At 38.8% G+C, this 25,980-nt stretch overlaps 1 non-coding gene across 1 annotated transcript; it reads left to right on the top strand.

Annotated features, from left to right (window-relative positions):
- Positions 1-247: 247 nt before the first annotated feature.
- TRNAD-GUC lies at positions 248-319 on the top strand. Its single transcript has one exon. It is a non-coding gene; the product is annotated as a tRNA-Asp (tRNA).
- Positions 320-25,980: the final 25,661 nt, after the last annotated feature.

Here is a 25,980-nt window from a genome sequence, read left to right as displayed (position 1 = left end):
CCCTTCTTTGGCACACATTGGACCGGAGAGGTCCATGAACTATCCGAGATCGGGTATACCACCGGCGTCTAACCACTTGATAACCTCCTTCTTTACCACTTCTTGCATCGCCTCATTTAATCTTTTTTGATGTTCAAGAGAGGGCCTTGCATCCTCCTCCAAAATGATATTGTGCATGCAAAATGCGGGGCGTATCCCCCGAATATCGGCCAATGTCCATCCAATCGCCTTTTTGCGCTTTTGAAGAACCGTTGTAGTATAGTGGTGAGTATTCCCGCCTGTCACGCGGGTGACCCAGGTTCGATCCCCGGCAACGGCGCCAAAAAGTTGGTCGCGGCCGTCTCAACACTACACAATAGTAGGAACAGTGGGTAGCAATAACTAATACCTGAATAGTGGATCGGGGTCGAAAATTCCACAGGGAGCTAGTAAAGGAGTTAGAATATCTGTCTAGCCTAGAGTTGCGGTTGTGCTTCTAATGTCGCTTCACACATTGTTGGGGGTTTTATTTTTAAACTACTCTTGTAAAACTAATGATTTAAACTAAATTATGCTAGGAGAATATTGCTAAGTTGTGCTTAATATAGGAAAAAGGCACTAGGGTCGTGACACTACCTAGGTGGCTAGCTAACGGGTAGAAGCTACTAAGGGGAGACTGATAAATCTGGGTTTATTGCTATAGCCGTTGCACAATTGCACTCATTCTCATACCTCTCGGTAGAGAGAACGATTTCGCCCAATTGACTCTCTCGAGACCAATTAGGTAGGCCAATTAGACTGAGCAACTAGGGCTCAAGTAGGGTAGTTACTCTTTCGAGGTTTAACCCGTTAATTGGGACTACCATTCTCATGGGTCCATCCCAATTCCTTGTTAGGTCAAATTTTAGGGTCATATGACTCTCTTTCTCAAGAAGAGTTAGACCCACTAAGCTTGAATTCATGTTTGCAACAACAAATTCTAGATTGAAATACAAAATTAACCCAAATAACAAATACCCAATCTTAATCTCACCCTAGAATGCAACACCCATTAACTACCCACACTAGGGTTGAGCCACAACCCTAGCTAATGGGTTTAGCTAGACATAATTAAAGAAGAAACAGTAGAAATAGATGATGAAAATAACATAATGATTGATTACTAATTAGAAATTATGATATTGAAGAGGAAAATTGCCAAAATAGGCTACAAAATACGTCTCACGAGCGCAGCTCTTGTTCAGAATCTAAATCTTGACCTAAAAATGGTAAAAAGATCTATTTATACCGAGCTGGAAATTTTGGACAAAAATACCCCTGCGGGGTCAGCGCGGACCGCGCAAAAAGGTAGTGCGGCCGCGTAGGCTCTTTGAACTCTCAAATCTCATCTCTGAAGTTGGGGGGCCGCGGACCGCGCAGAAATGTAGCGTGGCCGCGGCGGAGAGTCAGCGCGGACCGCGTAGAAATGGGGTGCGGCCGCATAGCTTGGCTTGGTCAAATCTCCATGTCTCTAAATCTCCTTCACGCGGACCGCAATGATATGTAGCGCGGCCGCGTGGGACTTAAGCCTGCACTGGTGGTCCACCTAACTTCCCTTGCGCGGACCATGCAGAAATGGAGCGCGGCCGCGTGGCTTGCACTTCAATTTACCCCTCTCTGAATCTCCTAGCGCGACCGCATGGCATATCAGTGCGGTCCGCGCTAGGTCTTCCTGTTCCTCAACTTCACTTGTTCTTGACACTTGGCAAGTTTCACTTCGTTTTGAGCTGATCTTTGACATTTGTCACCTTTGCTCAAACCTGCAATCAAGCACAACTTGTAAGCCTTTTGGGACTATTTTGTGGCAATTTGTAACAAAAGCAATGGCAAGTAAGGGGTATAATCATGGTAAAATCCTAACTTATCATCGTGCACTTTCGGTTTGCTATGTTTAGTTGTTGTTATCAATTCAAATGTTAAACTGTCAAATTCCCTTATTGCTGTGACCCCTTTGTGTTAGAACTCACAATGTTTTCAATACCTCACCGTATTTATAACTATTTTCTCGGAGTCACCTTCATTTGTAACTATTTTCATTTGCTCTTTCGTTTCGGGGCAGAGATGTATTATTTTGTATAATTACTCTTAGATGGGCTTGTGACTTGTACCACCGATTTTGGGAAATTTTGAGTTATCTAGAGTTGTTAAATTAAAAGTTAGAAAGCATCAATGTTATTTCAGTTTATGTTAGGCTTACCTAGTTTAGAAACTAGGTGCCATCATGACTCCTTCGGAGGAATTTTTGGGTCGTGACAAGTTGGTATCAGAGCTCTAGGTTCATGGGTGCTACGAGTCACAAGCAGGTTTAGTAGAGTTTTGCGGATCGGTACGGAGACGTCTGTACTTATCTTCGAGAGGCTATAGGACTGTTAGGAAATTCCCCTTCTTTCACTCCTTTTCGTGCGATATTGATTCAGCTCGAAGTATATAACTTATGTTCCTTTACATCCACTCGTGTATAATATTACACTCTCAGCGTTCGCCATGCGCCAGTAGTTCGTGATGCTATAGACAGACTACGAAGGAGTCAGGTATGCTCAGGCATTATCTCAACATGTTGTTCAGACTGAAGACCCAGGGGTATTGAGAGACTATTCAGTTGATCGTATGGGGGCGCAGCGGTTTCCGACATCTGGTTGATGAGTGTGGGCTGGGAAGGTTTAATTGGTTGGCTAGTCGTCGTAATTTCTGGCAAGGTCACGAGGTGGGTGTTGATTGGGAGTATTTAGTGGTATTGGAGTACCTTGTGATTGTGTTGTGTGAGCTGTGAAGAGTAGTTTTGTAGATTATCAGACATTGTTTCCCATGGCTTTGCGCCAAGTGGAGGAGTCCAACAACGGCATTCAGATTGCAGAGTCAAAGTTATATCAGTTTGGGCTGGAGGCACGTATATATGTAACATTGGTGGATTCCCGGATTTTTGCATTTGACCAAGGATCGAGATTTTTGCATGAGACGATATTGGGACTTGCAATATTTCTACGTCAATAATGGATCTACGTTTCAGCATTCAAGGGGAGTCGGAGGAGCAACTTCAGATTCATAGAAGGTCTATTCAGCGTAGGTGTCGTGGTTACGGCAGGATGGGATGCTTCAGAGGAAATGCAGTGGTCTATGAGCTTCTGGCTACGTGGTTCGTGATTGGGATTATTGCATATCAACTATCCGAAGAAAAGGGTCAGTTCAGTAGTGTTGGGTCAGCATAACAATGGAAGTAAATGGCTTTTTGAATGGGAATTCTCTACAGGCATTTGTGGCAGCACTCTTGTATTGGACGGTTTATGTGACTCAGTCGAGTTGGGGAGGTCCAGTCCCGATGGCTTAGTTGCGTGCGGGCGGATCTCAGAGGATTCTCGCTGGTTTGACTACGGCTTGAGTTGGGTGTCTTCTATGGGCATAAAGAATGTGTGGTACATTGCGGTTTTCTCCTGAATCAGTATATGAAACTAATAGAGAGTTGGCATTACTGGCTATCATATGTGAAGAGTGTGTATTTTTGAAAGGACCTTGAGTTTTGGTTTGCGGGTGCGTGGCTAGTAGCATGGTGATTACTGGGTTCTAAGACTTTCGAGATTCATGTTTTGTTGCGCGGCCGGAATCTTATATGGGTTCTTAGACAGGATGATGGAAGGTGAGTGATGTATCAGCCATTTGATCTGCATAGTTGAGTCCAGGTATGGAATTTTTAATATTCCTGAGGTTTTGGGACTAGGTGTCCCCGTAAGTGGGCTATTTCTTGTTAGTGGATTGTGAAGAAATATTGAGAATGGGATAATTAATAGCATGTTTTATTGACGAGTTGTTGTGGATCCTTTTGAAGCATATTTATCTAATTGGGAAGGGTCAAGATTTGGTTGAGGCAATGTGAAAGCTCAATGAGAATATGTATCTTGTATCAGGTTAAGTTTGTGTGCTCCTGTGAGGTTGCCATTTTGGTTATGTTATCCGGCAGAATAGATATTATTTGTGCCTCTGGCCTATGTTATGTGCTGCTCTCTTATATTGTGATGGGCTGTGAGGCGGTATGATTATTTCCCACGCAGGTATTGATTCCATTCAGTCCTTATGGTGATGCGGGCAAGATAGCCCTCGTGATGTTGATTTGCTTATTGCACCTTAGTCGTGCTTGCGTCTTTCATGTTTTAGCACTTTCATTTATTTTCCCACAGTTTTATTTGTGCTCTCTGTTGTACTTGATTTCAGTATTCATGCGATCAGTGAGCCGAGCATTTTGGTTCAACGAGTATTTGGGAGCGGGCTGCACGCCGTAGCAGATGTTATGTGGTATACTGGCTCGATGAGTATTTGGGATCAGGCTACACGCCGCAGCGGATGTATATGAGATACCCTTTCCTTGTGTTTATTTGGGGTTCTGTTTTTCCTCTGTGGAACAATTTGATGAAAACTATATTTTCGATGTTGCACATGTTACACTTGTTAGAAAATTCTTCTACTTCGCTTTTCCTTGTGTTACGTAATTGAGCTATTGCTGGTTCAGTGTACGAGCCGTGTAGTGTGAGGATTTGTGTGTTTCTGTGATGAATCATCAATTGAGCAGCTTGTATTGGTCGAGATGTGGTTCTTAGACCTGAGAGTGGTACTATGGCATTGGGGGTGAGGAGTGTTTGGAAGTATGTGGGTATTTCTGCTAAGATTTGGATAATGACCCTGGCGGGCGAGAGGGTTTCTTGGCCTGTTGTCCTCATGGGCGGCTATGAGTTTCCGCACGTTTCTCTATTATGGACAGTGATGTGGAGGTCCGGAATAAGTTTATACTCAATGTGAGGTGTGTTGTCGGCATCTAGGGTGTCATTTGAACAGCTATGGTGGTCAGAGGCTATTGCTTCGGGCATTGAGTTGTGTGGAGTAGCACGCGATTGTATTCGGGATTGGAATTTTTGGCTCGATTCAGCTTGTTTGGGTGTATGTATGGTGATCTCATGCAGTGGTTCGATGGCTTTGGAGTGACTCCGGGCATGTTCGAGGACGAACGTATGTTTAAGTGGAGGAAGAAGTAACGACCCGACTGGTTGTTTTGAGCAACTACGCCCGATTCGGTAGTTTGAGGTCTCGAGCAGCTTCACATTAGGTACATCGACTTGTGTGCATAGTTGGATTCGGTTTCCGGATGAATCAGAGTTGAACTGGAAGAAGGAAGTTTAGACAGTAAAAATTTAGACAGTAAAAATTTGCCTGGAACTGGACTTTTGAGTAAACGGCCCCGGAATGGGTCATGGGTGATCCCAGCAGCTTCGTATGGTGATTTTGGACTTAGGCGCGCGTCCGGAGTCAGATTTGGAGGTCCGTAGCGTAAATTGAGGCATTTCGACGAAAGTTGGAAAAGTTGAAGTTTGGAAAATGGAGAAGTTTGACCCATAGTTGACTTTTGTGATATCGGGGTCGAAATGTGATTCCGAGAGTTGGAACAGCTCCGTCATGTCATTTTGGACTTGTCTGCCAAATTTGGCGTTATTCCGAGTTGAATTGATAGGTTTCGACACGAGTTTAGAAATTTGAAGATTTGAAAGTTCATAAGTTTGATTTATGGTTTGATTCGTAGTTCCGGTGTTGTTTTATGTGATTTGAAATCTCGAGCGAGTCCGTGTTAGGTTATGAGACTTGTTTGTGTGACTAGACGGGGTCCCGGGAGCCTCGGGTGTGTTTCGGATGGGCTACGGATCATTTTTCTCCTATTTTGAACTGTTGTTTTGCTGCTTCTGATATCCTTCTATGCGATCGCGAACAGCCTCTCACGATCGCGATGCATTGTTGCTGACCACCTCAAAATCCTTCTTCGCGTTCGCATCCTTCTCTTCGCGTTCGTGAAGCCCTGCATTCTCCTTCTTCGCGTTCGCGTCTCTCCCTTCGCGTTCGCGAAGCCTTGCATTTTTCTTCTCCGCGTTCGCAAGCTCATCATCGCGTTTGCGATGAGCAACCTGGGCAGCCTAAATTTTTCCTCTTCGCGAACGCGATCCTCTCTTCGCGTTCGCGATGCATAAAATCCTGGGCGGACAGAATATATCCCTAACTCGAGGGTTTCACCATTTTCATCATATTTTGACTTCTAGAGCTCGGTTCTTGGCGAAATTTGTTGGGTTTTTCACGAAATTCAATTAGGTACGTGTTCTTCAACTATAATTTAATATATTCCATGAATTTGTCTTTATTTTTATCATTTAAATTGTGTTTGGGGTTGGGGAAGGAGTTGGTTTTTGAAGAAACGTTCTAAAATGAAAAATCGTGATTTGAGGGACCAAATGGTGTCGGAATTTGATAAAATTTGTATGGTTGAAAGCATTATGGAATGGGTGATCGGATTTTATAAAATTTGACGGGTTACGAGGTGCGGGCCCGGGGGTCGACTTTTTGGGTCGATTTTTATATTTTTATAAAGATTGAAACTTTATGATCCGGAATAATTTCTTATGTGTTGTATTTGTTCTTTGAAGTTAATTTGGTTAGATTTGAGTCGTCCGAAGGTCTTTTTACCCGAGAAGTGCATTTTAGAGTATCGGTTTGTCGCCTTTGAGGTAAGTATCTTGCCTAACCTTGTGTGGGGGACTTCCCCTTAGGAATTGAGTCTTCTATGCTAATTGTAGTCCATGCATGCGAGGTGACGAGTGTGTGCTCGGACTTATTTGTGAGAAATTTGCCTATAGGGTTCTTAGGTCCTTATGTGGAAAGTATCCTGTTATGATTGGGTTTCCTAGTTGCTTAAATTGCCCCTATATGCTCCATATGACTTTGCTAGCTTTCCTCTAATTGTTACGTGTTACATTGACCCTAAATTGCCTTAATTGAAGTGATTGTCTTCCTTATTGTTTTGAACTTCTTGGTTGTGAGTTCCTCTATGACTTCGTGCAAATAGGTTACATGTCCAATTGTTGTGGTTGCCGGTGTAGCTATCACGTGCTTATTACATCTTGTTGTGTAGTGGAGGTTTCATTATGAGGTTAATTGTTCGTACAAGCTTGGTTATAGCTGATTCCCTTGCCGGGACACATTAAATTCTTACTGTTGGTTCCCTTTCCGTGACGTGTTTATTCTTGTTGTTGACTCCCTTGCCGGGATATTGTCGTTTCCTTATTATTCCCTTGTCGGGATATTGTTGTTTCCTTATTATTCCCTTGCCGAGATATTGTTGTTTCCTTATTAGTTTTCTTGCCGGTATTCTTTTATAATTGATGATGAGAAATTGAAATGGGAGCGGGTGGTACGCCTACCACAAGATATAATGAAATGGGAGCGGGTGGTACGCCTACCACAAGATATAATAAAATGGGAGTGGGTGGTACGCCTACCACAAGATATAATGAAATGGGAGCGGGTGGTACACCTACCACAAGATATATGAAATGGGAGCGGGTATTACGCCTACCACAAGATATATGAAATGGGAGCGGGTGGTACGCCTACCACAAGATATATGAAATGGGAGTGGATGATACGCCTACCATAAGATAAGTGAAATGGGAGCGGGTGGCACGCCTGCCACGAGATAAATAAAATGAAAGTGAAATTTTGTGCTTGGTTTTCTTATCCTTGTTAGCGATTGGATTTTGGTGCCGTGCACTTTCGGTTTGCTATGTTTAGTTGTTGTATCAATTCAACTGTTAAACTGTCAAATTCCCTTATTGCTGTGACCCCTTTGTGTTAGAACCCACAATATTTTCAATACCTCAACGTATATATATATATATATATATATATATATATGTTCCAATACTTCAAACTCCAATAGTTGTTACGTCTTTGATTCAATTAGTTTCTCAATTATATCTCCTTAAACCTTCTGAGGTTGTATTTTACTTAAAAAAAAATTTCTACTAAGTTTTAAGTTATCAACTCCCCTGTTAAAAGTAATAATTCTTCCGATGTTGTGTTTTAAATGTAAAGGGGTATTTTCTTACTCGAATGATTTCTAAAAATAATTTCATCCTTTTCTCGCCGATTTTTCCAAACTTATTTAGAAATTCAAATTTAATTTATATTATGCAAATAGGACATCTTGAACATCTTAAGTGCATTTGCAAGGATATTTGGTATTGTATATCATGGGGATTTTGTTGTTAAGAGTGAGATGGAAAAAATACGTGGGCACGAGGTGCCATATGTGCTGAAAGTTCGAAAGTTGAGATTATGATATGAGAAATCGAGGATTGAAATGGTCGGGATGATGTATTAAACTTGATGGGATTGATTGAATTGACATTGTTTTCTTTAATTGAATACATTCTTACTTGTCTCTGCCTCTGCCATATCAGTGTTGAATTGTTTGGGTTGTCTGGTTTACGTGATTTTCGTTCGTTACTATCCGTGTTCTCCCTTTATATTTGTACTGTTTGTGCTTGGATTTTCTTTCCGCAGTTGATGTTACTACGTTATCTTGATCTTGTTGTTTATTACCATATCCTGTTAATTGTAATTGACCAGTAGGTGTCCTGACTGTTCCTCGTCACTACCCCCTCTTGATACTTACTGGGCACCGCCGTGGTGTGCTCATACTACACTTCTGTACATTTTTTTTGTGTACAGATCCAGGTATTCATCGATAGTAGCTGTGCGGGTCATCGCAGTGGAGACTCACGGTAACCTGGTGCTGCGTTCGCAGGTCTCGGAGTCACCTTCATTTGTAACTATTTTCATTTGCTCTTTCGTTTCGGGGCAGAGATGTATTATTTTGTGTAATTATTCTTAGATGGGCTTGTGACTTGTACTACCGGTTTTTGGGAAATTTTGAGTTATCCAGAGTTGGTAAATTAAAAGTTAGAAAGCATCAATGTTATTTCAGTTTATGTTAGGCTTACCTAGTTTAGAAACTAGGTGCCATCACGACTCCTTGAGGAATTTTTGGGTCGTGACACCTAAGTCCAAAATTACCAAATGGAGCTAACGTAATAGACGGAACTCCATTCCGGAGTTCCGATTACGGTCCAAATTCTAAGACTTAAGCCTCCGTTTAGGGACTAAGTGTCCAAAAACACTCCAAAAACCAAAACGAAACCTCCCGGCAAGTCACAATAGCAGAATTAGATATGGGGGAAGCATTTAATAGGGGATCAGGGTTATAATTTTAAAATAACCGGCTGGGTCGTTACAAAAGTGGGGCCTTGACTTATTTTGAATACTAGTCTTGCGTATTGCGCGTGTACTTCGTCCAAATGAGCATAAAATTAAGAAAAAAAGCACATAAGTATTAGTATATGAAATACTGCATTTTAAAATTAAGAAAAAAAGCACATAAGTATTAGTATATGAAATACTGCATTTAAAGCTAATAAACTTAACTTTAAAAACTCTAAGTTCAGTAAGAAGTATTCCGACAAACAAATCAGAATTACCTTTATAGTCTTAAACTTATTGTATTCAAATATCTTCCATTTTGGCCCGTCTAAATCTCACTGCATTTTAGGCTTTTCTCTTTTCTAGATTCTTTCTTCCCAGTATAAAAAGAAAATGTTCATAAAAAAAGCTGATGACACATTTTATTCACCTCAAATAGAGATTATGAGACTTTAATTAATCTATTCAGAAGCCAAATTGGCTCATTCATAATCTTGAGATAATTTTATATGATTTCTCATTGTAATTAACAAATATTTTATGGACTACTAAAAATAATATGTTGATAAACATCAAATTTGAAATGAAAAATAATTTTAACTTCTAGCCATTTTTTCTAGATAATTTAAACATTAATTACTTAATTAATTAATAGTATTTTGTTGGATTATAGTATCTTTTATTAGTGAAGATGAAAAAAAATATTGCAAATATTTTATGGTTTAGTTGCTGATTTCAGTAGTCGTAAATATTAGGACTTCGTACCTAATTTAAACAAGAAATAATTTAATAAAGAAAATTACAATTTTTTATGCTAAATATTAGCGGAATAACTAAATTAGGATTTTGTCTGATGTGAAATTTGTTATAAAGGATAAAAAAGGTGAACAATATTCCGTTAAGGGACTTCGTGATTTTAATATGGTATAGACTAACAAGTTACATTTAGCACTAATTTAGCCTTCAACAAAATGACTGATTGATTTGCATTCAAATATTTGGTTAAAAATAAGTAAACGTGGTTGAAGCATAATATATTATTAAAATACTTTTAGTGCATGTTGCAATCAGATGTAAGCATACACTTCATTAATTGAACTTCCGGCAATCTCTTTGTCATACTACATTCAAGTAAAAAAATTGAAGTTCCAACAAGATACATAATTCAATGGCAGGGAAGCAAGTACATGACCCGATAGTGGCTCGACATGTGATTAATTAGGTATTAACTTGAATTGACTTTCTTTCATATTCCAATGGGTGGCACTATACAATGTTTTAGTATAGCCTATTTATTAAATGTAATTATGTTGCAAAAAATAACTAGTGAACGCATGCTGAGGTGAGGATAATTACAAGAGGGAATATATAAAACTGACTAATGTATGCCTAAGATGTTCTCTAACCATGGAAATAAAATAGTAAGTTTAGAATCATATCTTATATTATAAATTCCCGAGTCCTGTTTACACAATTATAAATATTCGAACTTTTCAAGTGCCAACTCATAATACCCATTAGCTACAAGACAAATAATTGACCCTAGTTCCAGTCCAAAAAACATTCATACTAAAATTGTTGTGATTCCTAAAATTTCTTTAAAATACAATAACTCCATAGACTTTGTTGTACCAGCACATTCCTTCGGTTATTTTATTTTTATAGGTAAAATAATGCCAAAAAGAATAACTATATTTTAAATTTGAATGAAAAATTTTAAAAATTGAATTGAGAGTTGAGTGTGGTTATAATAAAAAAAATAACATAATTATGGAGTATGTTATATAAGTGGATGAACATTTGAGCTCGACGATTTAATAACTGAAGAATAGATGATGGAAGTATTCAATGTTAGTATTTAACTTTATTTATTGGCTGAAGAATAGATCATTTGAGATATTATTACATATATAATATTTTAGTATTGCATTTTTTGTATGAATTGAATGAGATAAAGTGTCCTAAATCTAAGAACTAAAATAAAAATATGCATATAATAGTTATTTGGGTTGAATATTTGCTAGAACTTAAAAATATTTTAAAGGTTTTCATTAATAAAGTATCAAGAAACCTAACAATAAAATGAAACGTAGATAATTTAAGATGTTATTAATTATATTTTCTGAAAAATACATAATTTGATACATAAATTTTTCTAAAAGGTCATTTACACATTTTTTCTTGACGGACATCTCCATACCGCCAAACCCTTTTCAATGACATACAAAGGAAGTGCTATTACACTTAAAGGTTAGTGAGAATTAAAAAAATATACAATATTATACAAAACTATAAAATTTCTAATTGGATGCCATGTAACTAACTATACTTAACATTACAAACCTCATTTTTTTCTTCTTATTATCTCCCTTTTCTTTCTTCTTTCTTTCTTCTTTCTTTTTTCTTTTTATTGTCTTTTCGTTCTTCCTTTTTCTAGACCCAGGATTTTCATTGTTCTTCTCTAATTACTACCATCAGCTCCATCTCAATCTTCACTATCATCATTGCTCCTAAAATATTTAACTCCAAACGCTCCCTCGAATCTACCCCATAACTTAAACTCCTGTTAAAACTAGTATCCATTTCAAAATCTTCGTGATTATTGTATTGGTTAAAAAAATATTACACGTGGATTTATATATGTGACTGATGTGACAAGACACATGAATCACTAAGAAAAGCGATAGCTGAAGAAATGCATTAAAAGAGGCACGGGATCGTAATAGGTATGAGCAAATCACCCACGAGATAAAAGGGGTATGTTCGCTCAAGTCTGAATTGCTATATGAAGAGACACCGACATAATGAATCAAGACAGTAAAGAAGGAAGATTCATGAACCATCAATTAATGTGCATGAATGATCATAGACGTTACAGAATCTTCATGAACAGTTACGATTGTCAATTATAACGTCTCATTAATATCATTAATGTTCATAATGATTCAGTCATAAAAGGGAAGAAATGTTGTACTTATAGATTCCTATATAAGGGAAGGGGATTTCACTTGTAAGGACACGTTCTGATTATTATTGGAATATAATTACTTTCTTTTGCTTTATATTGATCACTTTGCTATTTCACATTCTAATTTCCTTTCTTATCACTGAGAGTTGAATTTCTTGGTTATCAGTAGCCCGAGTACTTCTTAAAATAGGCTTTGATTGAGAATCTAATTCTTTGGTTAAACAAATTGGTTCCGTTACCAGGAATCTTATAATCTTTTCACTTTCCAAAATTCATTTTTCTGTCGAAAAATCATGTCGACCGCTAACGACAACAACCAACAAAACCAGCAAAATCAGCTGAACCAACAAAATCAACAAGAGAATGAAACTCCAATCCCTTCACCCCACAATTCTCCTCAACACTCCCGAGAAGGGTCACCTGACAGATCAACATCACATGTGAATGACCAACAAGGGGAAGATCAAACTGCTGAAGATGCATTGAAGCAACTAATTGTAGAACACGTCAACAATGCTCTTCAAGCTTTTGTTAGCGGGTTACCAACTGTACCACCAACTCTACCTCCAAATAATACCGCAACCATAGAGAATCCACACTCGGAACTTGCTAATTCAGGCAGTGGAGGAACTCCCAGCGAATCTCGCGATGGAACTATCAGGTATTCATTACAAAGTTTAGTACTAACTTTGCAGAAATAACTCAAGGAGCAGAACGATCGCATAGAGCAGATACCTGGTGTGCCAACCGTGATTAAAGGAGTGGATATTGATAAATATTCTCAACAGTCCTGGAAGCTAAGTGCCGCTCCCTTGCCAACTTCAAAAAAGTTTAAAATGCCTGATATTCCGAAGTATGATGGGACAACTGACCCACGAGATCATGTAACTGCATTTACAACTGGCGTGAAGGGCAATGACTTGACTAAGCAAGAAATTGAGTCGGTGCTGGTCAAAAAATTTGGCGAAACACTCACAAAAGGGTCACTAACATGGTATTCTCTTTTACCAGAAAATTCTATTGATTCTTTTGATGAGTTTGCAGATTCATTTATAAAAGCACACTCGGGATCTCAAAAAGTTGAAAAGAGGATGGAAGACATCTTCAAAATAAAATAAGGAGATACGTAGCTACTCAGGGAGCTTGTTGATAGATTTCAGCGTGAAAGGATGATGCTACCGTGTGTACGGGATAATTGGGCGGCCATGCATGGCGTTTGCAAGTAACTTAAATGAAAAGATCTTAGAAGCCACGAGGAGACTCAAAGAAAGTTTACGAGAATTCCCTGCAACAACTTGGAATAATGTTTACAACAGGTATAGCACGAGGAGACGAAGGAATAAGTTCGAGGCGACCAGAAACTGAAAAAAGGTCCGGTAAGAACAGGTACGAACCTTACATGGGATCAGCAGGATTGGATTCACGTTCTAAATAGGAGAACCTGAGATACGATTCTAGATCAAAGGGGACAGAGATGCGGGGTTCGTCGATCCAAGTTTGGAATATGAGCAGATTCGCGGGAAAGCAACATTAGTACAAAAGCAAAGATAGGTGGTTACAGTTTTAATGTTAGCACTTCTGAGTTGGTAGCTGTTTTAAGAAGCATGGAAGATAAGGTACGGTGGCCAAAAGAAATGAGATCAAACCCAACAGAAGAAACCAGATTTCTTGTGCGAGTTTCATAATGATCACGGTCACAAGACAGCAGAGTGCAGATTACTACAAGGTGAAGTAGAGCACTTGTTATAACAAGGTTATTTAACCGATTTGTTTAGTGAGAAGGGTAAGCAAGCATATATGAAGAATAGACGGGAGCCACCAAAACCTCCGCCACCAAAAAACGTTAACGTGATAAGCGGAAGAGAGGAGGTTAACGGTGTGACATATACGGCTGCAAAAAAGGTGTCAAAAGTCACAGTTACCCACGGAAAGCGAGTTTGCAAGTTTTGAAGAAGGACAGTATAACATTTTGATGATGCAGACGTAGATGGCGTGATGATCCCACACAAAATGCACTGGTAATATCTTTACTTGTACATGATACTAATGTGAAACGAGTTTTGATTGATCCAGGTAGCTCTGTAAATATTATTCTTTTAGGAGTGGTAAATGAGATGCAAACTGATGACAAATTGGTACCCAAAGCACGTACCTTATCTGGATTTGACAATTCAAGTGTTGTTACAAAAGGGGAGATAGTGCTCACCACATTCGCAGAAGGAGTAGTCAAAGATACAAAATTTCAAGTGATAGATATGGACATGGCGTACAATATGATCCTCGGCAGACCTTGGATTCACGAGATGGATGTTGTTCTGTCTACTTTACAGTAGGTTATTAAGTTCCCTTCGCAATGGGGAATTAGACAAATCCATGGTGATCAACAGGCTTCTAGAAGTATCAATTCAGTGGCAGATTCAAGCATAAAAAATGACGTTGTAGACGACAAATAGCAATTACAAAATTCAGTTGAGGATTTAACAAAACAAACCTCAACTGGAGATGGACAAACGGATGTAGACTCAAGGCCTGATTCTATTCAAGAGCCAGAAGAGAACAAAATCATCAAAACAACAATTGAGGAACTCGAAGCTGTGGTACTGTTTATACATTGACCGGACAGAAAAGTTTACATCGGAACCAACCTGAGCCCAGAGATGAAAGGTTAGTCAATTGAATTTTTAAAAGCTAACACAGATTGCTTTTCTTGGTCGCATTCAGATATGACAGGTATACCACCGGAGGTGATGACCCATAAGCTGAATGAAGATCCAACATATCCACCTATCAAACAGAAGAAAGGGAAGCAAGGATCCTTCAAAAACCAGGTAATTTAGGATAAGGTACAAAAAGCTTTTAAAAATCGGGTCTATCCGAGAGGTAAAATATCGTCATTGGCTAGCTAATACTGTAGTGTTTCCCAAAAAGAATGGTAAGTGGCAAGTTTGTGTAGACTATATTAACTTGAATAAAGCTTGCCCTAAAGATTCTTTTCCTTTACCACACATAGATCAACTAATTGATTCTACTGCAGGACATGAATTGTTGAGTTTTTTAGATGCCTATCCAGGATATAATCAAATAAAAATGGTTCCTTTAGATGAGGAAAAAACTTCCTTTATTACAGACAGGGGGACTTACTGTTATAAAGTCATGCCTTTCGGCCTAAAGAAAGCTGGATCCACGTACCAGAGGTTAGTAACAAAGATGTTTCAAGAACATCTTGGAAAAACCATGGAACTTTATATCGATGACATGCTAGTCAAGACAACACAGGCAGAGGATCACATCCAACATTTGTCAGATACATTTCAGATTCTCCACAAATTCAATATGAAGTTAAATCCCGAAAAGTGTGCATTTGGCGTGTCTTCAGGTAAGTTTTTAGGTTTCCTTGTTTCTAACCGAGGAATTGAAGTAAATCCAACATAGATTAAAGCCATTGAAGAATACCGAATATACTCACGAGCAAAAAAGAGGTGCAGAGGTTGACAGGTAGGATAGCAGCATTGGGAAGTTTTATTCCTAAATCTTCGGAGAAAAGTTTTAAGTTCTTTTAAGTGTTGAAAAAGCAAAACCAATTTGAGTGGACTGAGGAATACCAACAAGCACTCAAAAATCTAAAAACATACTTGTCAAACCCACCGTTGCTAGCTAAACCGAAGGATGGAGAAAGGCTATTCATCTATCTCGTTGTGTCAGAAATGGCGGTAAGTGCAGTATTAGTTCGAGAAGATAAAGGTAAACAATCTCTAATTTATTATGTTAGCAAGTCCTTATTGGATGCTGAAACTCGATATCCTCATTTAGGAAAACTTGCTTTAGCACTAATAATGGCATCTAGAAAGTTGAGGCCTTATTTTCAATGTCACCCTATCTCTGTAGTGACCACTTACCCCTTACAAAATATATTACATAAGCAAGAATTATCGGGTAGATTAGCCAAGTGGGCTATAGAACTAAGTGAATATGATATCACATATCAACCTAGAACTACGATAAAATCACAGGTTTTAGCAGATTTCGTGACAGACTTCAGCCCAGGAATAATAACAGAAGCAGAAAAGGAACTGAAGGTATTCAATGGGTCTAATCCAGGTACTTGGATCCTATTTACTGATGGCTCCTCAAATGTTAAAGGAGCGGGTTTAGGCATTGTTCTAATCCTACCTTCAGGAGAAACTATAAGGAAAGCCATAAAGTGTCATCCCATTACCAACAATGAAGCAGAATATGAAGTTGTAATTACAGGTCTAGAATTGGCACGAGAGCTCGGAATAGAGCAGATTGTAATCAAGAGCGACTCGCAGCTCGTAGTTAATCAAATTCTGGAGACTTATATAGCTAGAGAGGTGAGGATGCAATATTTGGAAAAGTCACGAGATTTAATCAGACAATTCCAATCTTGGAAAATCGTGACCCAAGGAAGAAAATGCTGAAGCAGACGCGCTGGCTAATCTCGCATCTACTGCACAAGTAACAAATGAAGAAAACGCTTCCGTAATACATTTGTTTCATTCGGTACTCGATCAGGACAACGAGGTAAGTTTCAATAATTTAACTTAGGATTGGAGAAACGAGATCGTTAATTTTTTGCAGTATGGGATTCTACCCAAGGATAAGAAAAAGGCTCAGGCACTTCGACGAAAAGATGCCCGTTATTGTTTGGATCATGGCTACTTGTATCGAAAAAATTTTCGGCAGACCCTTAGCAAGGTGTCTCGGTCCTTCTCAAACAGAGTATGTGATGAGAGAATTACATGAGGGACACTGTGGAAATCAAGCAGGAGGAAGATCCTTGGTAAAAACTCTAATTAGAGCAGGATATTATTGGCCAAAAATGAAAGAAGAAGCAAAAAGTTTTGTGGCCAAATGTGACAAATGCCAACGATATCGTAACAACATGCATCGCCAGCAGAGTTATTACATCCGGTTATTGCACCGTGGCCTTTCATGAAGTGAGGGATGGATATCGTGGGTCCTCTACCACAAGCCAAAGGAAAGATACGATTTTTACTAGTAATAACTGATTATTCTGATTATTTTACCAAGTGGGTAGAAGCAGGTGCCTTCAAACAGGTACGGGGAAAAGAGATCAGGGACTTCATTTGGCGAAACATCATATGCCGGTTTGGAGTTCCAAAAGAAATCATGTGTGATGACAGCCCGCAATTCATAGGTGCGAAAATCACATAATCCTTTCAGAGTTGGCATATTAAAAGGATAACTTCAACACCATATCATCCTGTGGCCAATGGACAAGCTGAATCAACAAATAAGGTTTATTATTAATAACTTGAAGAAAATATTAGAGGAGTCAAAAGGTAAGTGGCCAGAAGTGTTACCAGGAGTCTTATGGGCTTACCGAACGACAACAAAAATAGGTACGGGAGAGACTTCATTCTCACTTGTGTATGGTGCCGAAGCCTTAATTCCAGTTGAAATAGGAGAACCAAGTACGAGGTACATCCAAACAACCGAAGAATCAAATGAGGAAGAGATGCGAGTAAATCTCGATTTGCTTGAAGAAAGGGGAGAAACAACTCTAATAAGGATGGCAGCGCAAAAGCAAATTATTGAGCGATATCACAATAGGAAAGATCATCTTAGGAACTTCAAGATTGGGGACCTCGTACTCAAAAAAGTTTTTCAATCATCAAAAGCGACCAATGTAGGAAAATTGAGCCCAAATTGGAAAGGACCTTACAAGATTCGAGGTATTACTGGAAAGGGCGCATATGAATTGAAAACAATGGACGGCAAAGTACTCCCATCAAATTGGAATGCTGTTCATTTGAAGAGTATACTCTGAAGGAAACCTCCGATCAGGTATCGTTATGCAAGGTTTAGATTATTTTTTAATTATACTACATTTTAGATGATAGGCACAAAGCTAGCCCACGCCAAATGATGATTTTAGACCTAGAAGACACGCGGGATGCAAAATCATCCCCGGTCTGGGTTACAACCTTTCTGATGGAAATAAAAGGGTTAAGCAGTCATCATCTAAAAAATATATATACACTTCCGAGTCCCATATGTTTTTCCTTTTCAGGAAATGGACCACATGGAGGAATAATCAAGTGCTCGAGATTTCATACTTCAAAGCTCTAACACTTGGGGGACTATATATATGGAAGGCAAAGAAGACTAGAAAAGTCAGAATTCGAGTCAAGCCTGAGGCAATCTACCCAACAAATCGAAAGTTAAGAGCAAATCAAGAGCCAAAAACACAAGCTTGATTCAAAAACCTATGATGAAGTATACACTCGCAGATGTAAATTACAAAATCTTACGAGTATTTAGGTTAAAGGCAATATTTAGTCGTGGGTTGCAAGATATATCCTTGAATTTTGTAAAATTTGTTATAAAGAAAATAGTTATGAAAGAGTTGTAGATGTTACTTGAATACATGTAAAGTATACAGTTTAAAAGTTCAAGACTACAAAACTTCCTCAAATTATTCAAAGAAATATGTATGTTCCTACTTTTTCTTTCGTATGTTTACACCAATATGAAGTTGAGACGACTTCTTCATTAAGTGTCGTTTATAAAAAGGCCCTCTTTTATAATTCGTGCTTATTCAGAAAAGTCACGAAGCATTAAAGAATGTTTAACGCAAAGTTAAATAACAAAGGGTAAAACAAAATCTCAAACATTAAAATAGACGGAAAATAAAGCCGACATTTATATATCAAACTTTGCAAACATAAGGCAAACATTTGTCTTCACACCCCGAAATAAGGCAAGGGTAAACCAATAAGAGAGTAGAACAGAAACCCAAAATAAGATATTATAAGCGTTGGACAAAAACTCGAAAAGTAATATTATATAAACTTGGTTAAAACTAAGTATAAACTTAGTTCCAACCTAACTGTTTGATACAAAACCCCAAAACAGACCAGGGGTAAAAAATTTCAATCATTACTAAACCCCAAAAATGGACCAGGGGTAAACTTCCCAAACATTCCACCAATAAAAAAAACAAAACAACAAACTTTTCAATAAAACTTTCACTATGGGGCAGGTTCTGAACCAGTATTATCAGAAGTATTCAAGATGGCATCATCAACAACAGGAGGTTCAACTTGAGTAGAAGAGGTTTGAACAACAGCTTCACCAGGAGTAAGTTCATCACCCATGGGAATGTCTACCTTAGGTGAAGAAAATTTTTGACTCTGCTGAGTTTTCTCAATAGTTTCTTTAGTTTTTGCAATTTCAGCAGCTAAGTCAAAGCCTTCCTGGCTTGTCTCCATTAAAGTTTTGAGGTGCATGTTCAAGAAAGCTCAACTAACATCAACAGTAGCTTTTTCCTCAAGGGCTTCATAATCCCTCTCCCAACTGCTCAATTTCGGCACTTAGCTCTTCCTTTTCAGTCAAAGCAGCATCATAAGAAGCTTGTAAGGGAGCGAGTGACCTCTCTAAGAACTGAACTTTGTTAGAAGAAACACGAAGATCTTCTTGATTTTGGGTGAGCGTTTGAACAAGCTCCCCGACATAAACTTCCTTTTGGTTAAGCAGTTCTTTCAAACCTCTAATTTCTTCAGTGGCTTTGGAAAGTTGCTCGGCAAATGAAGACTCGGGTAGGTTTTTATCCTTGCCCACTTTACTAGAAGAGGCCTTCTCAATCGCCAACTCTGCTACCATTACCTTCACTTGTAGCTCCAAGGTACACTTCTCCTTATCTAAAAGTTCTTTCTCAAGCTCAAGGCCATCAAACTGTTCCTTCCAGTTGTCCGCTTCGGTGTGATAGTCGTTCATTGATTGCTCAGTATGGATGATCCTCTTCATCAACTCCTTGTCAATTAGGTTGATCTACACGAGGAAAAGGAAAATGTGATTACCAAATGCAGATGAAAAGAAAGTCATATGCAAAATAAAAAGTTAAGGTTTATACCTTTAAAGATGAATGGACAATTTCATTCATCAACGTTAAAGAGTTGTGGCTTTCCAATTTGGACTTCTCAACTGGGCCAATCAACGATTTTAGCCATACATTGCCTTGGCCAAATTTCTTCAGAAGATTACCATCCTCAGGGACTTCGATGATAACTTTTTTCATTACCCTACTGTTACTGGAAGAACCAACTTCAACATGAGAAGTTGTAACAGTAGGGGCGGTTGAGGGGATCAAAGCAGCCATGAGCGGAGCAGTAGCAGCAGTAGCAGCAGTAACAGGTGCAGGGAACTGAGGATCAACTGGAACAGATACTGGGAAAGAGGCAAGAGGAGCTTCCTCAGAAACAAAGCCGAAATCTTCACTATCAAACCCTTGAGAAAAAAGTTGTTCTGTAGAGTCACAGGGTGCGACATGCATCTCTTCATTGGAGCTCACCAAAGTAGCACTTTCGGGCTCATGCATGAGAACTGAACTTGGAGGAGGAGTGGATTCGTCATTTGAAATAACACGTCTCATAGATCGAGGCCTACGAACTAACAAGACCTCCTCTTGTTCCTCTTCACCCTCGGAACCGTGTGCCCTATCAGCTTTTCTCTTTGATGAGGAACTCAAAATTATCTCTTGAGCCATAGACAGAGAAAGTCTTGAAGCAGCAATATATACGTCACTAACACCCCAAATGGGAAATCCTAACGAAGAAAGAAGTTAGTAAATTTTCAAATAAATATGGAAGCGAGGTAGAAAATTGAAAGGAGGGATACCATGAATCTTCACTTTCCAACCAAACCTATTAGAAAGGTACTTCCAAGATCTTCCTTCCATAGGAGCAATAGTCAACAATTTTCCTACCCAACCACGGAAGTCTGGAATCTCCTCAACAGCTTCCATGGTTGCTGAAAAAGGAAAAAATATACAGTCATGAGGTTGTAAGTCTTGTTTCTTCAATAGAAAAAGAAGAAGAAGGTAAAAAAAACTTACGTGCAAAGTTTTATTTTTTTGGAAAGGGCATGTTCTCTTCACCCATAAACCTTTTGTGGGAGCAGCAACGAAACGGGCATACCATCCACGATCCTTGTTATCTTCAGGGCTAACCAAAACCATTTTACTCCTAGCCACGAGAATAAATACCCCAGAACGAACAACTTGGAGGAATATAGAAGAATCAAGTGATAAAAGGTAAAGGGTAAAGAGGCCAAATTCGACAAGTATCTTAAGCATGCCACGGCTCTCCATACAATGGGACCAATCTGTCTTAAGTAAACATTAAAGAAACGGCAAAATTCTATAATGACTGGATCAATAGGTGGTCTAAAGCCTAATGTAAGGGATATGTATAAACAAAGGAATAACCATGTTTGTATGAGGTGATCCTTTGATTTGCATTAGGGACTAAAACTGGGAAATTAGATTTCCAATGGCATTCTCTTTGCACAATAGAAATCAAGCCCTCAGTAATCTTGGAAGGGTAAACATCAGCACGATCATGAGAAGTCATAGATTTAACTGGATTTCTAATCGATTCTCGATCAGTAGAGAAGGAAAGTTCAGCGGGACAATCTCATCAACAGTGGATTCTCGAAGAGGTTCACTAGAATCCCTACTTCTCGCAGAAGATATATGAGAAGAAGAAGCCCTAGTTCTAGAGGACGAAGGGGTAGTAACACTGGGTCGAGAAGAAGAACCACAAATAGATACAGACCCTAAACTACGTAATCTGCCACCTCTTCTACTTCTGATAGGAGCAGATGAAGGGGTAATTTCATCTACTATAACTACTCTACGAGGATCGGGATTTAGAGAAGACATGGTTGTATAAGAAAATAATACGAGCTGATGAACAAGAACTATGATAGAAGAAGAATACTGTAGGTTGAAGGTTTTCATGAAAGCAAAGGCAAAAGGAGGTATTTATACGAAGAAGCACCCGTCATACGAAGGGGGTCATGATGGAAACGTCATAATAAAAACAGTCACTTCGTGACTGATGCAGCCCTAAAAACCGCTGAAGAGTTGTAGATCCAATCAATGAATGCCACGTTTCACAAACATTAAATGGAAGTGACATACGATGCGATGGTTCCGAAGAAGACACAATGATACATGAGAAACGCGGCAAAAAATTCCCGCCATAAATATGATCCACTTCCCAAATATTCAATTGCTAAATAATTGGTAAGTGGGGGGACTATCTGTATTGGTAAAATAAAAATTACACGTGGATTTATATATGTGGCTGATGTGACAAGACACGTGGAACGCTAAGAAAGTGTCAGTTGGAGAAATGTATTAAAAGAGGCATGAGTCGTAATAGGTACGAGCAAATCACCCACGAGATAAAAGGGGTATGGTCGCTCGAGTCTGAATTGCTATATGAAGAGACACCGACATAATGAATCAAGACAGTAAAGAAGGAAGATTCATGAATCGTCAATTAATGTGCATGAATGATCATAGACGTTACAGAATCTTCACGAACAATTACGATTGCCAATTATAGTGTCTCATTAATATCATTAATGTTCATAATGATTCAGTCATAAAAGGGAAGAAAGGTTGTACTTATAGATTCCTATATAAGGGAAGGGATTTCACTTGTAAGGACACGTTCTGATTATTATTGCAATACAATTACTTTCTTTTGCTTTCTATTGATCACTTTGCTATTTCACATTCTAATTTCCGTATCACTGAGAGAATATTGAATTTCTTGGTTATCAGTAGCCCGAGTACTTCTTAAAATAAGCTTTGACTGAGAATCTAATTCTTTGGTTAAACAATTATATCTACTATTGGTTCCACCACCACCACCTATACCGCTATCGTCTTAATACTTTTTTGTCACGACCCGGATTTTCCACTCTCAGGAGTCGTGATGGCGCCTAGTAGTGAAAGCTAGGCAAGCCTGTTATTCCAGTTATTTAACCATTTTCATTTTTAAATCCCTTAACAATTCCAAAACAACATAAAAAAAAAGCAGCGAAAATAATAATAACAAAAGAACAGTGCGGAAGACGAAATTTGATAATTTTGGTTAATACAAACTGCGGAAGTCTAAGTACAACTCTACCCAGAATTGGTGTCACAATCTCACAGACTGTCTAAGAATACTACAAATAAGGTCTGAATAGAATTACACGAATCTGTCTCGGAATAAGTAAAAAAGAAAAAAGATGATAGAAGGAGACGCCAAGGCCTGCGGACGCCTGCAGGACTACCTCGGGTCGCCTGACGGTCTGGAAGCAGCAACCTCATTGTGGTCTAAAAGTTGCGGCACCGGGATCTACACATAGTGCATAGTGTAGTATCAGCACAACCGACCCCATTTGCTGGTAAGTGTCTAGCCTAACCTCGGCGAAGTAGTGACGAGGCTAGGACAATACTACCAATTAAACCTGTGCAGTTATATCACATACAGCAAGTAATATTGACAGAGAGTAGTAGTTAAAGATGGGAAGGGGAAACATGCTGCGGGGAAATATCAAGTAACAACAGAAATCCAATAGATAAATGTAAAGAACACTATAACTAAATTATCAGCAAGGATCAGGAAATCAAAGACAAGTGCACGGCATCACCCTTCGTGCTTTACACTCTCTCACAAATATCATGCACGGCATCACCCTTCGTGATTTACACTCTTCCTCACCCAAGCAACAATCACAAAGAAATTTGGGCAAGAGAATCAATGACATCACAATAAAATCAAGTAACCACAGAAAACCAATAAATAAACGTAAAGAACATCATAACTCAATTATCAACAAGAATCAGGAAAATCAAGGGCAAGTGCACGACATCACCCTTCGTGTTTTTACTCTCGTCCTCACCATAAGAATCAATATAATCGGCACGGCATCACCATTCGTGCTTTTACCTCACATAATCCTGGCACGGAATTATCCTTCGTGCATTATCACTCATATCATGGCACGATATTGTACATCGTGTGGCACGGCATCACCCTTCATGCTTTTACCTCACAATATCGGCACAGCATCACCCTTCGTGCATTAACACTCTCTCACAAATATCATGCACGGCAACACCCTTCGTGCTTTTACAGTCTTCCTTACCCAAGCAACAATCACAAAGCAATACGGGCAAGGGAATCAATAAAATCACAGTAGAATCCCGGCAAGGGAACAATAGCATAACAACAATATCCCGGCAAGGGAAACAATATCATGAATAATAACATCCCGGCAAGGGAGATAATATCAAAAGCAATAACATCCCGGCAAGGGAGACAATATCATAAACCTCTTCTCTTTTCCACAATTACTTCACAACTCTGTTCACAACTTGAGCCAACGCTCTACAATGTTCAGTTACCAATAATACTTCCACAACTCAAATCACAATTTGAGCCAACGCTCTACAATGTTCAATTACCAATAATACTTCCACAACTCAAATTACAACTTGAGCCAACGCTCTACAATGTTCAATTACCAATAATACTTCCACAAGCCTTGTTCAACAATAGATATCATCATATAAAGCATGAACAATACGAAACGGAGTCACATTTATCATACTATAAGACTCACGGGCATGCTTGACACCGACGTATAGATACTCGTCACCATGCCTATACGTCGTACTCAACAATTCACACATAGCAAATAAGACACAACTCCTAATCCCTCAAGCTAAGATCAGACCAAACACTTACCTCGATGCCATGAACACAATTCAAGCCTCAACTACCGCTTTACCTCTTGTTTCCACCACCATTTCGCTTGTATCTAGCCACAATTTAATTAATACTATTAATAAATGCTAAATGAATCAATTCTAATGCATGAAAAATAGGTTTTCTAATGTTTTTCCCAAAAAGTCAAAAATCGACCCCGGGCCCACATGGTCAAAACCTGAGGTTCGAACCAAAACCCGATTACCCGTTCACCCACGAACTCAAATATATAACTTGTTTTGAAATCGAACCTCAAATCGAGGTCCAAATCTCCAAAAATTGAAAATCCTAAGTTCTACCCAAAATTCCCAATTCCACCATGAAAACCCTAGATTCTACGATAAAATCTTGTAAAAAGAAGTTAAGGAGTGAAAGAAGTGAGTTTAAAATCACTTACTTGTGTTTTGGGGAAGAAAAAGTGTTTGAAAAATCGCCTCTTATGTTTAGGTTTTTGAAAAACTGAAAAATGGCTGAAAAGTCCCGTTTATATACTCCTCTCAGACCCTCACCGCGGACCGCATGAAAAGGACCGCGACCGCGGAACTCCATCGCGGACCGCGAAATATCGAGCGCGACACCGAAGACATAGCCTTGCTCACCGCGGACCGCACCGCGGTCGCGAAGATTTACTGCGGACCGCGAAGCCTGGTTCAGAGACCTGCAACTTCTCTGAACCTGCAACAGTTATTTTCCAAGTCTAAATGCACTCCGTGACCTATCCAAAACTCACTCGAGCCCTCGGGGCTCCAAACCAAACATGCACGCAAGTCCAAAAATATCATACGGACAAAGCGATTATAAAGTTAATTCATTTAGTTAACTTGAGAATCTGTTGGAAGCTTTTTGACGTGGCAAAGCGATTATAAAGTTAATTCATTTAGTTAGGTTGGAAGGATTGAATTTTGTAATGATGGAGTTAGCAGGAGATTACATTCCGTTACGTTGGTGGTTAGTTTCGTTGTCTTTTTAGAGATGAAGGTGAGGAAAAAGCTAAAGGTGGTGCATTACAATTTCATATGAGTAGCTTAGAGCGCGTTTGGACATAAGCAATTTTTCATTTTTTTTCAAAAAAATTTTACTTTTTTCAAAATCAGTGTTTGGTCATAAAATTTTTAAATTTCACTTGAAGAAGCATTTTGAAACTTTTCGAAAATTTGAAAAACTCCAAAAAGCTGTTTTTCAAAATTTTCACTCAGATCACTCACAAAACTTCAAAAACAACCCAAAATTATATTTATGTCCAAACACAATTCTAATTTTCAAATACCATTTTCACTTTTTTTTTTTTTTTTTTTTTTACGGTAAATTTTACTAATCTTTATGTTCCAAACGCCC

The sequence above is a fragment of the Nicotiana attenuata genome, unplaced genomic scaffold, assembly GCF_001879085.1.
Source record: "Nicotiana attenuata strain UT unplaced genomic scaffold, NIATTr2, whole genome shotgun sequence".
Taxonomy (NCBI): Eukaryota; Viridiplantae; Streptophyta; class Magnoliopsida; order Solanales; family Solanaceae; genus Nicotiana; species Nicotiana attenuata.
Note: the sequence above shows the minus strand (reverse complement) of the source record. Positions and strands in the feature narration are given on the sequence as shown.